This window comes from Schistocerca gregaria, chromosome 6 (genome assembly GCF_023897955.1).
Source record: "Schistocerca gregaria isolate iqSchGreg1 chromosome 6, iqSchGreg1.2, whole genome shotgun sequence".
NCBI classification, from domain to species: Eukaryota; Metazoa; Arthropoda; class Insecta; order Orthoptera; family Acrididae; genus Schistocerca; species Schistocerca gregaria.
The window spans coordinates 16,622,439-16,640,950 of NC_064925.1; positions in this window are offsets into that span (position 1 = coordinate 16,622,439).

Below are 18,512 nucleotides of genomic sequence, written 5' to 3' on the forward strand. Positions count from 1 at the left end.
ACCACTATATGTTACATGGACACGATATCCACCGATCTGCAGGTGCGAGGGAATATTCTGCTTCACGTGCATTTCGACGGAACGAATACCACTGTAACACTGCAGACGATGTTGGCTGGACCAGCGTTCAAGGCGAATACTCTTAACATCACCATACTTGAGTAAACCCTCCTTAAGATACACATTATCCACCTCCGGCTGAAGGTTGTAAACACGAGCACTGGTGTACGTAATGGAAGCATTTGAAAGCAGTACGGTACTGACAGAATCATCCCGATGTCGAAAGAGAACCTGATGACCAAATTTGGAAATAATTTTATCAACCTGAAGGGGGTCCATAAATTTAACAAAGAAAACATAAAGTTCTGTATCAAAATATGCAGTGTGCACCTGATCCGAATTAATGCCAAATGTATCTACTAACCAATCATGAATCTCAAGGGAACAAGGTTGCACATGGCGGGTGGACTTGTCGAAAGCAAAACTAACTGTAGCCTAACGAGGAATAACCTGAGACGACATTTTCAAAAAAGTACGCGGTCTAAACCGCTAAACAAAAACACTGAAATACACACAGAAAGTAACACAAGGAACGAAACAACGACGGAGAAAAACTTACAGAAGGTACAACACTACACGTAAACAAACGATATCCCACTATACGTAACGCTACGGCGGAGCGGAAGACTAGGCACGTTCACACTGCACGGCGTCTGAAGCGGAACCGCCTAATGTTTTCCTAACGTCACACTCGTCACGTACTTCACTTTTATTTCATAATCATTTCTGAGAGGTAAAGGAATTGCATGACAACATGCAGAGCTAGTGGCGTCAAAATTAACACACATACTTGATGTGACTCAAAAGCCGAACGAGTTGCTTTCCGACGTTGTTTTAGATGTGCAAGTGCCAGTCAAAACTCGTGGTGACGGCACCCTGCCGACCATTTCGCTAGTTAACACCGGTCTTGTTCTGTGTGTTTCAAGCTCAAGAGCAACTCCAAGCAAAAAATGGTCAACAGCAACATTCAGACGGTTTCGTACTGTTCAATTGCTACATTAAAACGGTATGTTTCTTTTTCAGAACTGGAAAAACACGAGCGTGACAGCATTCGAAAATGTAAACTTCAGATCCGATGTCCGACGCCTGATCCATTAGGCCACACGGTCACTGACGACCAACTATAACTTGTATAGGACTCATCTCGAAACGCTCACACCCCTGAGGAATAGTGTTTTCGTTCTACACAGCCGCTGCCCCATGCTCTTTCCACCCATTCGTTACATTCAACCTTTTACGTGACCGGCCAAATATAGACTGGGAAACAAGACCACACTCTTTGTGCATTCGGAATCGAAGGCAGGGCGTCCCTCGCCGCATTTGCTACGATGGCAATTTGCTACTTCTGCAGAAGAGGCGGCATCGACGACGACGACGACGACGACCGCGAGAGGCTCTGAGACATGTGAGAAATGCATCTATAAAATGTAATTCAGACTGCCTCGTCCCACCTTATGCTGTACCGCTTTGGCAAATGCTTTATCTGCGCCATTCGCCTTAATCACATCTGAGAGTAATTCTTAATAAAACGCCTGTCGCTAACTGTTCGTCATCACAGATACTGTTTGCTATATGGCCACGACGCGAAACTGATTTCCCAAATTCGTCTTCCTCCTCTGAGGATGGAACTTACGACCTCTGGTTTCGTAGACCAGTTCTCTACCACTTTTTTTTTTTTACGCCTTAACCACTTTTTTTTTCACATTTCTTTTTTTGCTTGCCTTAGACCGCTTTTTTTTTCGTTTATGTTTATTATGTCCTTTTTAGGTTTTTCTTTATTCATATTTTTTTAACACTGTCTTTTCGTTTTTCCTTTGTAATGACCCAGGGCAGGTAGGTGGAGGCGCGTTGGGCAAGGGTCGTATCCCGAGGCCTGGCCATGACGTCTCCTCCTCCCTGCACCGAAGCACAGTGTCACCAATACGTTGCAATTGTCTTTGGTTCGGAGTCTTATGATACCTATATGTGAACACGGGACTTATGAAGCGTTGTCTATCCAAACAGTTATTTTGCCTTCCTGCCAAGATTGTACCTAAGAACTAGCGAGAATGTCTTCCCTGTCATGAAGTTAGCTCAGTATGCCCCTATACCGGTGCCATTAATGATTCAGTCGCAGGAGCGATCAATAGAAATTGAAACTTAACCTACTCCCTGCTTTTCGAAAACAATAGTAAGCATATTCGCAAAGTCCCTCTTAAGGTGTGGGAAAGACTTTTGCGTCCAGTACTCATGAAGAATGTAAGCAGTAAACGAAATAAAATCGGTAATACCATGATCATCAACCACTGCAAAAATGTAACGGCCAAGAACCCACATAACGGTGTTGTTCTTGGTCCGGGGATAAAAAACCGTGTCCGGCCAGCAGAGAATATCAGTCTTAAATGCCGATTAGGAGCTCCTGGTGAGTAAAGCCAATTGTCGGCGCAGCCAGTGCCACATGCAATGACGGTCAGCGCAGGTAAATCGGTGTTGGAGTGTGTTGGAATGTATCAACACAACCACACGTTTGACAAAGCGGAGAGTCACATAAACCTATACGATGAAGGCGTTCGTTCGTAGGAATCAGCTGATTAACTACCTTATACCATAGGGAGGCAACAGTTGCTGAATGAACGGGTAAGCTAATATTCGTCCATATTTTACGCCAATTAAAACTGGGATAATGCAAAACAATCGGGTTGGAAGAAGAAGACCGGTGCCATTTGTCAAGCAGGGCTAGCGTAGTAATAACAGGACGACGTTGTAAGTGGAGATCTAGGTAACTAATCTCAATGTAGAAGTCTCGAACATGCCGTAGCTTCGCATTTAGAGGCCCAACGTTAATAGGCGGTGACAAGCTCGCAGGACGAACGACATGGAATAATCGCGAAGTAACAGTCGGGGACTCAGATAATAAAAGATGGAGGGTTCGCTTAACATAAAGGGCAGCAGCCTTGACACGGACATCGGTGAACGACAAGCCGCCCTCAAGACGCGGCTTCGTAAGAACATCACAACGTAATTTAAAAATATGCCCCCGCCAAATATATCTGTTAGTAAGCTGGACCATTTTTGCACCCTGCATTCGGGGAAGCGGAAAAAGCTGAGCAACGTAATATACTTTACATAAAACATAAGTGTCTAATACACGCTTTTTTTGCAGTAGCGGTATCGAACGCCATGAGTGTTCTAATAAAACACCTTGCAGCTTGGAAATGGCCACTTGCCAATTTTTTGCAGCCATCCGAATAGGACAACGTTCAAGATAGATACCTAAATGTGTATGGTGTTCAACAGCTGTAACCCACGGAACAACCACACGTTCAAAGCCCCGCAAATTAAGGAGCTTGCTTTTACGGGGATTGATACGAGAACCTGAGGCAGCAGAAAATTTATCGAGTTCCATTTTCAACTGCGGCACTTCTGCGGTGGAACGAAGCAAAACAACCAAATTATCAGCATAAGCTGTTGCCGTCTGGGTAACCCCAGAGATCGTAAGACCACGAAGTGTCGAGTTGAGACGTGTGAGGAGTGGTTGAAGGGAGAGAGCATAAAGGGTCATGGATAAAGGACTACCTTGCGGGAAGCCATGTTGAATATCAATGACCTTTGTTAGCTGCCCATTAATGTCAATCTTAGCAGAAATGCCAGTCGTCATATTCTTAAGTACCAGCAGCGCCTGTTCATTAAAACCGAGCCGGTGCAGCAGAAGCTCTAAAAACGAATGGGACACACGATCAAAGGCCTTACTAAAATCAACAAATAAAAGCGCACAGGAAATATTGGTGACAGCGACAATCGACACGACATCACGATACCCCGCCAGAGACGTCAATATGGAGCGCCCTGGAAAGCAGCTTTGACAAGGAGGTATCACAGGTGTAAGCAAGAGGGATAGACGTGCATTAACAGCCCTAGCGGCCGTCTTATAGTCAAAATTTAAAAGGGTTAAAGGACGAAAGTCACTAGCTGTCTTCAAACCAGCAGATTTAGGTATCAGGACAACCGTACCTCTCTTGAAATCGGCTGGAATTGTGCCACCATTCAAGATTTCATTCACAATATCCGTAAAAGCAGGCCCTATAATAGGCCAAAAGCGAACAAAAAACTCCTTAGGTAGGCCATCAGGACGAGGAGATTTGTGAGATGCTGACCAAGCAATGAAAGCTGAAATTTCGTCTGCAGTAAAAGGAGCTAAAAATTTCGCATTATGGTCCTCTGTTAAAACTGATGGGATAGCAGTTAAAATCTCGTCAACATCAATCGGATCAGAATCAGCCGCAGTATATAACGTCTCATAGTAGCAGGTAAGTTCATGGGTTATTTGATTCTGTAAGGTAAGCCGGCGACCATCAGCTGCCATAAGGCCGTCAATCAATACACGTCGACGGTTCTTGTGGTGACGAAACAGATGGTACATAGAAGTCATTTCATGTGCTAACGTGGACGGTGGTTTAGATTTAATCTTCAATCCTTCCATCTGAAGCCGCTTAATACTAAGAAGCTTGGCCTTAATTTTCCGAATCTCAGAAAGGTGGGCACATGTCATTGTAGAATTATCATAAAGTTCGCGAAGCACCGAATAGTAATATTCAAAAGTCAGTTTCAGAACTCGCGCTCTATTATAACTGTAGGACATTAAAGTGCGACGTAATTTTGGCTTCACACAGTGAATCCACCAGTGAAGCTTAGACGGATAGTATCGCAGAGAACGTAAACAAATGTCCCACGCCGTCTGTATTAGAGGTTCGATGTCAGGGTCATCGAGCAAGGAGACATTTAATTTCCACAGCGGCCTATAAAGTTTAAGAGGTTGACGCTCCAAATTAATTATAACAGCAAGGGCACAATGATCCGTAAAACTGGCTGGAATAACATCTACATCTAAAACAGAAACATTAAGGGAATCAGAAATATACAATCGATCAAGTCGACTACTTGAGGTGGCAGTAAAAAATGTAAATTTAACAAAAGTGGGGTGTTTAACCTCCCACGCATCGCGTAGTCGTAATTGACGTACAAGAGAATGTAGCTCGAAACAATAATTAAAATGAGGGGATTGGTCTTTAGCTTGTAACACACAATTAAAATCGCCCCCCAGTATCAAGGTCGCAGGATTTTTTCGTAAAAGGTAAATCAGATACTCTTTATAAAAACGAGACCTTTCCTGCCGCTTGCTAGAACCAGAGGGGGCGTAAATGTTAACCAAGGTCGTGTCAAATAACCGACAACCAATGTCCCGTCCCGAGTCTAAAAGCTCAATTTCGGTAACGGGGATACCGTCACAAATTAGGAAAGCAGTACCTGCAGAAAACTCAGGTGCAAAATTTATAATAGTGCGAAAACCAGGAACAAACAGGTGTGCAACGGAGACTTCCTGCAGGAAAACAATATCAGCTGCAGAGTCATAAATAAACTGCTGCAGAGACGCTAACTTCAGAGCAGATTGAATGCCATTTATATTTAAGGATATAAACATGTACGCCAGCAACATCAACCAAAAAATGGGAAGAAAACTCAAATTACACCACACTAGAAGCAACTACATCCATATCATCAACATCAGACATGGCAGAGGGTGATTGTCCAGAATCAACGGAATCAGAGTCGTCCTTCGCATGCTTATGTTTCTTCCGCACCGCGTGGAGATTGGGGGGCACTTTCACCCGACGACGTATCTGATGCACACCAGATTCAAGAGCAGGCGGAGTGGGGGGTTCGAGATCAGGCACGTCAACCAAAGCGTCCGAAGGATTAGCAGGGCGAGAGCAGTCAGAAGGAGGAGCCATCATGGGGAAAACTGCATCAGGAACATCGGCACCGGTTTCAGAATGTGTAGGAGGTGGTAAGATAGGTTTGGAGTCTGCTGATGCGGAGCGCTCAGGTCTAGGAGCGGTTTTCCGACAAACAGCCGTCTCCACCGAAGTGTCGTCAACATGTTGTGATGCCTGTGGCGGTGGGGATGTCAACAACACCTCGACCGAATGTTGTGGCTCTTGCACCGACGGCCTGGCAGCAAGTTTGACGTCATCAGGCAAAGCAGTAGACACAGCGGGAACAGAATCCGAAACAGGCATGGGAGATTCTGGAATTCTCTCATCAGATTCGCAAACCGGCTGCGTAACAGCAGCTTCGTCATCAGTGCTACCGGTATCACTAGCACGACGGCGTTTGTTGTTGGAAACAGACGGAATCGGTATAGGAGCAGCCGATACGTCTGGGCGAGTGGGTAGCGGAGGAAAACCTGCATCAGGGGAGGGTGACACCTGTTGTGAAGAAGCTACTGCAGGAGGCAGGTAGGAAACAGTGGAGGAAGCTGCTGGCACAAGATCGGCAACCGTTAATTTGCGGCGCTGTGCTAGGCCATTTTTAAGCACAAATACCCGCTTAGGGCAATTAGCTCGAACATGACCATGTTCATTAAATAGGAAACATGTACCAAGCTGCGCCTCATAAGTAAGATGTACACGATAACCACATACAACCAGATGGGACGGTATATTAGACTTAATATGCATTTCAACTGATCTGACACCATTATAACATTGCAGCTTATGTTGTGCAGACCAACGTTCATTTCGAATTGACCGAACAGTACCATAACCAAGCAAAGCTTCCTTAAGATAGCTGTTGTCAACTTCAGGGGGTAAATTATACACCCGAACTGTGGTATACGTAATTTCAGCATTTGAGACAGTAACACTGCTAACAGAACCATCCCTATGACGGAACGACACTTCCTCACCATGTTTAAGTAATATCTTATCCAGCAAAACCGGGTTCAACAATTTCACAAAAAAGCAGTATAATTCTGTATCAAAATACGAAATATGTACCTGGTCCGATGTAATGCCAATCGTGTCCACAATCCATTCGTGAATTTCCAACGATGTCGGTTGGACATTCCTGGTAGACTTGTTAAACTGAGAGTACACTTCCGCGGAAACAACCGGGAAGCCATAACACTTAATTAATGCGGCAAAAGCCGCAATACAACGCAAGACACAAAACAAACACTAAGGCAAAGAAACAACGAAAAACAGAAGACAAAGAAACGTCACACACAGAAGGTAAATATTCACAACCCGAGGGTAACGGCGAATCGAATACACAGCACGTCCGATCGCTGTCGCGTCTCAAGCGGAACTGCCACTGAGCTAAAGAGGCGCGGCCTAGTGGTACTCTAGCGTACTTCGGCCTCACTGTCGTCTGCATCATCAGACTTCAGCTGACAACACTTCATATTACCGTCTAATATTTGCAGCTATGGCGACCCATTACTGCTTGGCTACACATCTGACACGTAACCGATGGGCTCTCCAAATAACAACACTTGCATTTCAGAACATGTCTTTCATACATGTCTACAAAATCACCTTCACCTTCAAATACAGTTTCCTTGCGACTGACAGAGACGTAGGCATAGTTTAATGTTGCTATTTCCATTACATCACGTTAACCAGAAAAACGGTTATTTACATCTGCAGCGGACAAAATTCCGTGCCGCCCAGCGTGGGGCTCGAACCCACAACCCGGTGATTAAGAGTCTCATGCTCCACAGACTGGGCTAGCCGGCTGCCTCGGTTAATACCTGCCGGGTAGCACGTCACACAGTACTCGTTTGGGTTGGGTGGTCCCATACAGAATCTCTCCATGCTGCCTAACGTTTTCCTAACGTCACACTCGTCACGTACTTCACTTTAATTTCATAATCATATCTGAGTGGTAAAGGAATTGCATGACAACATGCAGAGCTAGTGGCGTCAAAATTAACACACATACTTGATGTGACTCAAAAGCCGAACGAGTTGATTTCCGACGTTGTTTTAGATGTGCAAGTGCCAGTCAAAACTCGCGGTGACGGCACTCTGCCGACCATTTCGCTCGTTAACACCGGTCTTGTTGTGTGTGTTTCAAGCTGAAGAGCAACTCCAAGCAAAAAATGGTCAACAGCAACATTCAGACGGTTTCGTACTGCTCAATTGCTACATCAAACGGTATGTTTCCCTTTCAGAACTGGAAAAACACGAGCGTGACAGCATTCGAACCTGTAATCTTCAGATCCGAAGTCTGACGCCTGATCCATTAGGCCACACGGTCACTGACGACCAATTATAACTTGTATAGGACTCATCTCGATACGCTCACACCCCTGAGGAATTGTGTTTTCGTTCTACACAGCCGCTGCCCCATGCTCTTTCCACCCATTCGTTACATTCAACCTTCTATGTGACCGACCAAATATAGACTGGGAAACAAGACCACACACTTTGTGCATTCGGAATCGAAGGCAGGGCACCCCTCGCCACATTTGCTACGATGGCCATTTGCTACTTCTGCAGAAGCGGCGGCGACGACGACGACTACGACGACGACGACGACGACGACCGCAAGAGGCTCTGAGATATGTGAGAAATACATCTATAAAATGTAATTGAGACTGCCTCGTCCCACCTTATGGTGTACCGCTTTGGCAAATGCTTTATCTGCGCCATTCGCCTTAATCACATCTGAGAGTAATTCTTAATAATACGCCGGTCGCTAATTGTTCGTCATCACAGATACTGCTTGCTATACGGCCACGACGCGAAACTGATTTCCAAAATTCGTCTTCCTCCTCTGAGGAAGGAACTTATAACCCCTCGTTTACTAGACCAGCGCTCTACCACTGAGCTAAAGAGGCACGGCCTAGCGGTACTCTTGCGTACTTCGGCCTTACGGTCGTCTGCATCATCAGACTTAAGCTGATAACACTTCTTATTACCGGCTAATATTTGCAGCTATGGCGACCCATTACTGCTTGGCTACACATCTGACTCGTAACCGATGTGCTCTCCAAACAACAACACTTGCATTTCAGAACATGTTTTTCACACATGTCTACAAAATCACCTTCACCTTGAAATAGTTTCCTTGCGACTGACAGAGACATAGGCAAAGTTTAATGTTGCTATTTCCATTACGTGAACCAGAAAAACGGTAATTTACATCTGCAGCGGAACAAAATTCCGTTCCGCCCAGTTTTTTTTCTTTTTTTTTTTTTGCGCCTCCCAACTCCCCTTATAGCCCGTCCTTGCGCTCTCCAATTACGCCTTCTTCGGCGAGCTTCTTTAGCTATAAATAAAAATACGCTGCTTCTTCCAAACTTAGAAGACGAATTTGTTAACTCTTCATGTAGTCTGAAAAGAGGAAACTTCTCGGTACATGTTCCGTGGCCGTCGACGTCCTGTGTAAGACGTGCACGTTCCAGTTGAAGTGATGAAAGCGGAGACACTGAATTCCTAAGTGGAAAATTTCTTGTGTTCATTGACCGCAATCGAAGCATCGAAGAAAAATAAAGTCCTCTTGAAGTGGAAGCTCATGCTTATGACGACAGCGAATCAGTCGCTTTGCGCCTACACTTCATAAATTAAAAATTAGAAAATAAAAGTATGACAGCGTATCAGGCGCATTGCACCGAAAATCGATAAAATAAAGAATTTAGGTTGAAAAAAAGGGAATAAAAAGCAAATAATGCCTGAGTAGTCCTCTCAGCCATAGGGGCGGTACACCCTTCACGCGTTCCATGATATTATGTTCCAAAGCTTCGTGGCGGCCAGTAAATATATTTAATGGTAAAGTATCGACGCATATTATCAAAGGAATAAGTACACTCCCGACCTTTACAAACTGTCTGTCGTCTAAGGAAAAGGAAAACACAATTCTCCCCGACGTGTTAAAAATAAATTAAAATTAAGTAAAAGTCCTCCTTTATTGAAACCCAAATAACTCCGTGGCAGCGTCGTGCGCAACGCATTCGTGATGGGACGCCGATGACGCAGGAATCAGACGTTGGAAAAAAAAGAGAAAGAGAAAACATAAAAAAAACACTAAACGACAGCGAACACAAAACACACACGAACACAGGATAATACATTGGGAACATTCGTCGTAATTTCCACATGGCAGTTCTTGTACAATAGGCACTCTTCCTGTAGCATTCTATTTGCAAGGACCATGATTTCGTACTCAAAAACAGTTCAGAGCACTGAGGGAAATAAAGATTGCAGCAATGAAGTCCGTATTATAGCAGTCTGTCGTGGGCAAATGCGAGTGCAATTTGCAGGAAATTGGCAAAGAGTTTAAGATAATCGTTCCTGGTTTTAGTAAGGTCATGTTGCGTAGCCAAATAAACCAAAAAGGCATAGTCACCCGTAAGTCTTAAACGCAGGATGGCGAACACAGTGTGAGCCACGATCCATACGGTAGCGGCACGCTTCGTAGGCGGATACGGATTAAAGTCTGGGATCAAATCCGTGTCCGCAGAAAAACTGGCAGCTCTGGTCCGGTTAATAAGTGCGAGCATCCTGGCGGCAAGGTTCCAGATCGACAATGACCGCAGGCACACGAAACGATGTTCTAACGTGTCGTCTTGTCGACAGTCTTCACACAAGCTCGACGGAGATAAATGGATGCGGCGCAGCTTTTCGTTGGTGGGGATAATTCTGTTAACCACTTGGTACCAAAAGCTGCTGACTTCCGCTGACAGGTAAGGAGCGTGAACGTGAGCCCACGCCGTCCTCCACGCAGACCGCGGGTAGCGCGCCTCCATCTTATTGCCGACTGGCCGTCCTCTTAGTCCCTGGTAGACACCTTTCACAGTCCGCGTTCGATGGTCAAGTACGTCGGCGGCGAGATAACTTTTCTGAATGTATTCTCGAACATACCGCAGCTGAAACGGTATTGTAGTCGGGTCGAGAGGGGCCACGTCAGACAGAGGACGATGAATATCGAACAAGACAGCCGTTGGGCCAAACGGATCCTGTTCAATGGTGACGCTCGTCCGATGAACGAGCAACGCCGCGGCTTTCGTTGCGAAATGAATAAGGCCGAGTCCTCCCTGTTCGCGCGGCAAAGTACATGTGTCGTAAGCCACCTTGAAAATATGTCCCCGCCACAACAGCCACTAGACTGCCTGAGTTATGGCTCTGCCCAAATTCTTGGGTACCTGAAATAACTGTGCGAGGTACCAAGCTTTGCTGAGCAAGAAAATATTTATTAAAAGCACCCGCTGTGTTAATGCGAGGGTGCGAGTCGCGCACAGGCTAGCCATAGCTCGTATGCCATTTAAGACAATGCGCCAGTTGTAAGACGCAGTCTATAGCAGATTGGGTTGAAAACGAACACCCAAAATTTTGTGTTCCCGTTTCACTGTAAACCACGGGCGTTTGAAGCCCCGCGTCGCCGCATAAACGGGCAGAAAAACCGTCTTTCGGGTATTGATGCTCGCACCGGATGCACGTTCATACTGGGTGAGAACTACGCGTATTGTGTCGAAGTCTGTGGCCGAGGATCCAAGAGGCCAAGGTCATCGGCGTAAGCGCGACAAACGTGCTTCTCATCCCCAATCCGTATTCCCCTGCAAGAACTGTGCAAATTACGCAACAAAGGATCTATGGAAATTGCGTAAAGTGCCATTGACAGAGGGCACCCTTGTTTAACAGAACAGCGGAGTGGCACAGGTTCCGACAAAAATCCATTGATGCTAATCCGTGAGGTGGAATTATTGAAAAGGTTAAAAATCATAGTGATAAACTTTACACCGAAACCAAATTTCTGTAGCACTCGCCGGAGATATAGGTGGCTAACTCTGTCAAATGCCATTGCGAAATCGATGGATAAAATGCCAAAAGGAATTCTATTCGTCGAAGCATAGGCAATGGCATCTCGGTACGTCGAGACAGCACCATAGATAGTGCGTTTCGGCACTGCACAGTATTGAAAGGGACTAATCAGTTTTTTCATGACTAATTTCAAGCGAAAGGAGACACATTTGGTAAAGAGTTTATAAGCGCCATTAAGAAGGGTGATCGGTCGAAGATTGCACAGTTTCCTTGTGACTGTAACCTTTGGAGCCAATACCACAATACCCTCCAGGAAGGACGCAGGGACGTCCACGCCATTTAAAATTTCATTAAAAACATCAGTCAGGGCCGAGCCAAAGAAGTGCCAAAAGTGTAGATAAAATTCCGGTGGCAAGCCATCTGCACCCGGGGATTTATTAGGGGAACATAGTTTTAAGACATCACGCACTTCCTCTACGGTAAATTCTTCAGTGAGGTGACGGCGGTCCCTTACTGATAAGACGTATGGAACGTCATGGAGAAGCTCGGAAATGGCAGCAGCATCCGTGCGTTTCTCACTGAAAATTTCGACAAAGTGACGGCGGGTCTCGGCAAGAATTGCCGCCTGGCTGTAAAGACGCGCACCGTCAGCTGATTCCAGCTCCGTGACGTAACGTCGCGTAGCGCGCCGGCGTTCGCGCAGCTGGTGAAAGACGGAGGGTGCTTCATCGACAAGCTTCCTGGGGGCCCGACTCCGTACGACAGATCCGCGCAATGAGTCCCTTTTCAAGTTAAGAAGACGGTGTTTTATTTGCCGAATTGTCGCCATCCGAAGAGCGGGATTATCTGTGTGCCAGTGGATGGCATCATTTAAACAGCTCTCATAAAATTGCAATGTACATCGCTCCTAATGAGCAACATTCTGACTAAACTCCAGGATGGTCTTGCGTAAAGCCGGCTTAACAGATTCTACCCACCAAGACAAAGTGGAGGCATATAGGCCGCGATATTTCAGCACCCTCTGCCACACACGCACGATAACCGGCGCAAACTGTGGGTGTGAAATATGTCTCACATTAAACTTCCATAACCGACTTGCGCGGGGTTTAATCGCCAACAGAGAATGAAATCTGCAGACATACGCGCAATGATCGGAAAAAATCACGGGGTGAACACAGGACTCCGTGAGACAGTGCTGTTTCTCCCGAGAAACATAAATTCTGTCAAGCCGACTCCTACCCGTGGGGTAAAAGAAAGTAAATCCCACGTCCCGTGGGTGTAAACAACACCAAGAGTCAATTAAATTCATCTCCGTAACGAGCGTCTGCAATTCAAGGCACTTATACGGCCGCGGCTCCTGATCTCTATCGTCCAGCACACAACTAAAATCGCCGCTCATGACTACAGGCAGGTGGGGGCCCTGTAAAAGGTGACAAACATCACTACTATAAAAAACGCGGCGAAGCGGCTGTCCGTCGGCTCCAGAACGGGCGTACACGTTAATATATCGTACGTTGTTAATCGTGGAAGCTATACCACGACCATTCGGAATTGTAGCAACATTACTAAAATCATGACCAACCCGAATTAAAATGGCAGTACCACAATTACACTCGACATCCAAGTTCAAGAGGACTTGATATCCCGGAATCGAGTGAATTAGGTCTGTCACAACCTCCTGCAAAAACACTACGTCAGCAGCAACGTTATTTAAAAAACCCACAAAACTTGCAAACTTTACATATGACTCCAATTTATTAAGATTTATAGTAGCAACGACAGATGGTGAGCGTGCTACCATAGACTACAGGGGAAAAAAAACTACACAAATTTAAACAAATTAGACTGCGGGAGTGGACCCACCCTCCTCCTCCATATCGTCTGCCCAGTCAGAACGTGCAGACGGTGCAGCCGAAGTAGGCGGTTCTTGTGTGGGAGGTGCAGACGCCGAATCCTGCGAAGAGGGGCGCGTGCGCCGCTGGGGGGTGTCCTCCGCCTTACGCTTAAACGAAAGTTGTGCCGGGTTCGTTGCCTGAGACGTCGTAGTGTCCATCGCTAACGTTGCATCAGAGTGGTGCAACATTTCTTTTAACTGCCGGACAACCTCTTCCCGCCTGTCTTCCGACACACTTGTCGTAGGCGCTGGCTGACTGCTCGCCACAGGACGCTGTGGACGACGTCCTGCCGCAACCGACGGCCGAGATTCGACTACGGGGCGGGGCAAGGGCTTGTGCGCCGACCTTTGCACAGATTTTGGCTTTTGTTTCGACTTTGGACGCGGAACCTGCTTCCATTCCGGAGACGGGCTTCGTTCTCCGCGAGAAAGGGATCGCTTTTCTAAAATCCGTGAACTACTGGCACTGCGGAAGCGTTCGGTATTACCACGCCTCTCCGAAACACTTTCTCGCCGTGGCTTTGGTTCCTGTGTGGCAGTAGCCCCGTCCGGAACACCTTGAAGTACGGCATTTGATGGGGACGAATCCAAAACCACAACAGGGGGAGTAACCACCTGAACGGGTTCTGATCCGGTCCGTTCCGGAACTTCAGGCACAGCCAGAGGCTGAAGTACTACACTAGCTACAGGAACTGACTGCGAAGGGACGGACATGGCTTGAACAGAATCAATACCGGTTGCAATGGGATCAGTATCCACCGCGACCGCAGCAATTAAAGGCGTTGCCATTTCCACGGAACGTGCCAATGAACGGGGAACATCTAACAACACGGCCGCGTATGACGCGTCGTCATCTTGGCCACGGGGCGGCAGCTCCACAGGGCGCCGACGCCAAGGACAATTTTGCCTAAAATGGTCTGTGGCATTACAATAGGAGCAGGTTTGCGGCTGACCACTATACGAAATAAAAGCCCGGTGGCCGGCCATAACCAAAAACGAAGGGACGTGCTTCCTCACAATCATTTTAAAACTACTGATACCGTTTTCCACTTGATATATATAAGCGGATGACCACTTTTCTTTCGTAACAGACAAAACTGTACCATAAGGCGTAAGGCTACGAGCTATTGTCTCATTTCTAGTTTCGAACGGAAGATTAAATACTCTCACATTTCTGATACCAAAACCCGCATTCGACAAAGTAACATTGCTAATTGACCCATCAGAGTGTTTAAATTTTCGTACACCACCGTTTTCACTGACGAGGGCATCACACAGTTCCGGACTTTTCAGTTTGACGAAGAAAGAGTTCAGGAACGCGTCTAATTGCAAGCCTAGCACATCACTTTCAGAAAATTTCAAGTCAGTTTTCAGCCACGAATGAATTTCGAAAGCAAAGGGTCGGGTTAAGTTTCTGTCAAATTCACATTGGATATTATTTTCGCGTTCTTCAGAATCCATCGTAACTTACAGTTCAGCTGACTACAGCAGCGAAGAAACAGGCACCGCGCCGAACCGCCGCCAACCGCGAAGCACACGTAAACACCGCACGATACGTCGGAGCGAGCGCGCGATGTGTTCGGGCCCACGGCTCCCAAAAAAGCCTGTCGCTAATTGTTCGTCATCACAGATACAGTTTGCTATACGGCCACGACGCGAAACTGATTTCCAAAATTCGTCTTCCTCCTCTGAGGATGGAACTTATGACCCCTGGTTTACTAGACCAGTGCTCTACCACTGAGCTAAAGAGGCGCGGCATAGCGGTACTCTTGCGTACTTCGGCCTTACGGTCGTCTGCATCATCAGACATCAGCTGACAACACTTCATATTACCGGCTAATATTTGCAGCTATGGCGACCCATTACTGCTTGGCTACACATCTGACACGTAACCGATGTGCTCTCCGAACAACAACACTTGCATTTCAGAACATGTCTTTCACACATGTCTACAAAATCACCTTCACCTTCAAATACAATTTCCTTGCGACTGACAGAGACGTAGGCAAAGTTTAATGTTGCTATTTCCATTACATCACGTTAACCAGAAAAACGGTAATTTACATCTGCAGCGAAACAAAATTCCGTTCCGCCCAGTGTGGGGCTCGAACCTACAACCCTGCGATTAAGAGTCTCACGCTATACCGACTGAGATAGCCGGCTGCCTCGGTGAATACCTAACGGGTAGCATATCACACAGTACTCGTTTGGGTTGGATCTTCAGATCCGAAGTCCGACGCCTGATCCATTAGGCCACACGGTCACTGACTATAACTTGTATACGACTCATCTCGAAACGCTCACACCCCTGAGGAATTGTGTTTTCGTTCAACACTGCCGCTGCCCCTTGCTCTTTCCCCCCCCCCCCCCCCCCCCCATTCGTTACATTCAACCTCTTACGAGACCGACCAAATATAGACTGGGAAACAAGACCACACACTTTGTGCATTCGGAATCGAAGGCAGGGCGTCCCTCGCCGCATTTGCTACTATGGCCATTTGCTACTTCTGCAGAAGCGGCGGCGGCGACGGCGACGGCGACGACGACGACGACTACGACGTTCGTGAGAGGCTCTGAGATATGAGAGAAATACATCTATAAAATTTAATTCAGAGTGCCTCGTCCCACCTTATGCTGTACTTTTTTTTTCTTTATTGTTATTTCATACCTATACATAGGTAGGCCAGAAGTGGCGTAACTAAGCCGCTCTTCGGCCACAGACAAGAACATAGTACAAGCAGTAGGAGATACAAAGGGACATGGAGGTTAAAAAACAGTAGACAAACAGAGTAAAATAACAGAAGCCGTTCACTGTGGAGCAGTCAAGTTAAAAGCAAGTCACACAGCACATAACGGAGAGATACAAAGTAGCACACGTGAACGATGGAGCACGGAACAAGAGACACAGATCCACTAACAGGACGACAAAACACATAATCACTGCGGCGACAATCTCCGGCGGTTGGTGATGCACTTGTCACACGAGTAAGGCCGGGGACCTGCCAGAGGGAAGGAGCGAGGGTAGGAAGGAATGGGGGAGGGTTTGATGCCAATGGGGAGGGGATGGGAGAGGGAGGGGTGGTGTGTGGAAGCCCAGGGAGAGGGGGAGGGGAGGGAAGGAGGGAGGGAGAGAAGGGAGAGAGGGTGCCCACAGGATAAGGAGAGGAGAGGGAAGGCAAGGCTCAAAGTTGGTAGGAGGGGTAGATGGAGGGGAGGAGGGCATCATCTGGGAGGGTGAGTTGGGCGAAGCCACCTTGGGAGAGGGTGTGGAGAGTGTAAAGATGGAGAGCAGGTGGGATACAGGAGTACAGGCGCGGCAGCAGGTTGGGGTGGGAGAGATGGGAGAGACAAGCGGGTGGGGAGGATCAAGGTTGCGGGAGGTGTAGAGGATCTGTATCCGTTCGAGGAAAAGGAGGAGGTGTGGGAAGGGGATGAGGTCATAGAGGATCCGCGTGGGGGAAGGGAGGCGGATGCGGTAGGCGAGGCGGATCGCATGGCGTTCAAGTATTAGAAGGGATTGGTAAAAGGTAGGAGGGGCGGAGATCCAGGCGGGATGGGCATAACAAAGGATAGGACGGATGAGGGATTTATAGGTGTGGAGGACGGTGGACGGGTCCAGACCCCATGTGCGGCCAGATAGGAGCTTGAGGAGGCGGAGTCGGGAGCGTGCCTTGGCTTGGATTGTCCGGAGATGAGGGGTCCAGGAGAGGTGACGATCAAGGGTGACGCCAAGGTACTTGAGGGTGGGGGTGAGGTTAATAGGACGGCCATAAATGGTAAGATAGAAATCAAGGAGACGGAAGGAAGGGGTAGTTTTGCCTACGATGATTGCCTGGGTCTTGGAAGGATTGACCTTGAGCAACCACTGGTTACACCAAGAGGTGAGCCGGTCAAAATGGGATTGGAGAAGGTGCTGGGAGCGTTGCAGGCTGGGGGCGAGGGCTAGGAAGGCGGTGTCATCGGCGTACTGGAGAAGGTGTAGGGGGGGTGCAGGCGGAGGCATTTCCGCCGTATAAAGAAGGTAAAGAAGAGGGGAAAGGACGGAGCCTTGGGGCACAACGGCGGAGGGGTAGAAGGTGTAGGAATCCTTGTTATGGATGGTGACATAGGAAAGACGGTGGGAGATGAAGGAGGCGACCAGACGGACGCAGTTAATGGGAAGGGCAAAGGTTTGGAGCTTGAAGAGGAGACCAGAATGCCATACACGGTCATATGCGCGTTCAAGGTCGAGGGAGAGGAAGATGGCAGAGCGACGGGAGTTGAGTCATTCTGATAGGAGGTGAGTGAGGTGAAAGAGAAGGTCATCGGCAGAGAAGGATGGCCAAAACCCACAATGGGTGGAGAGAAGGAAGCGGTGCTGGTGGAGGTGCTGGTGGATGCGGCGGGTAAGAATGGATTCCAGGACCTTGCTGAAGACCGAGGTAAGGCTTATAGGACGGTAGGAGGAGACAGCGGAAGGTGGTTTATCAGGTTTGAGGAACATCAGGATCCGGGAGGTTTTCCACAGGTCGGGGTAGAAGCCGGTGGACAAGACCACATTGTACAGTATGGCCAGGGTGGAGAGGAAGGAGGCGAGAACTTCACGGAGGTGACGGTAAGTAACACGGTCGTGACCAGGAGCGTTGTTGCGTTTGGTGCGGAGTATAGCTAGGATGTCTTGAGTAGTGATAGGGGTATTGAGTTCGGTGTGTGTAATGTTGTCCAAGTATTGGAAGCCAGGAGCGAGTGGAGGGACAGAGGTGTCAGTTCGATCGTGGACATCGGGGAAGAGGGAATAATCGAACTGGGGATCGTCAGGGACGGTAAAGATATCCGTGAGGTAGGAGGCAAAATGGTTGGCCTTACTAAGGTTGTCAGGAAAGGGACGGTCATTATGCAGGAGAGGATAGTATGGGTGGGGGGGGGTTAGATCCGGTAAAGGCGGCGGAAGGCAGACCAGTACTTGGACGAGTTAAGAGGTAGGGTAGCATTAAGAC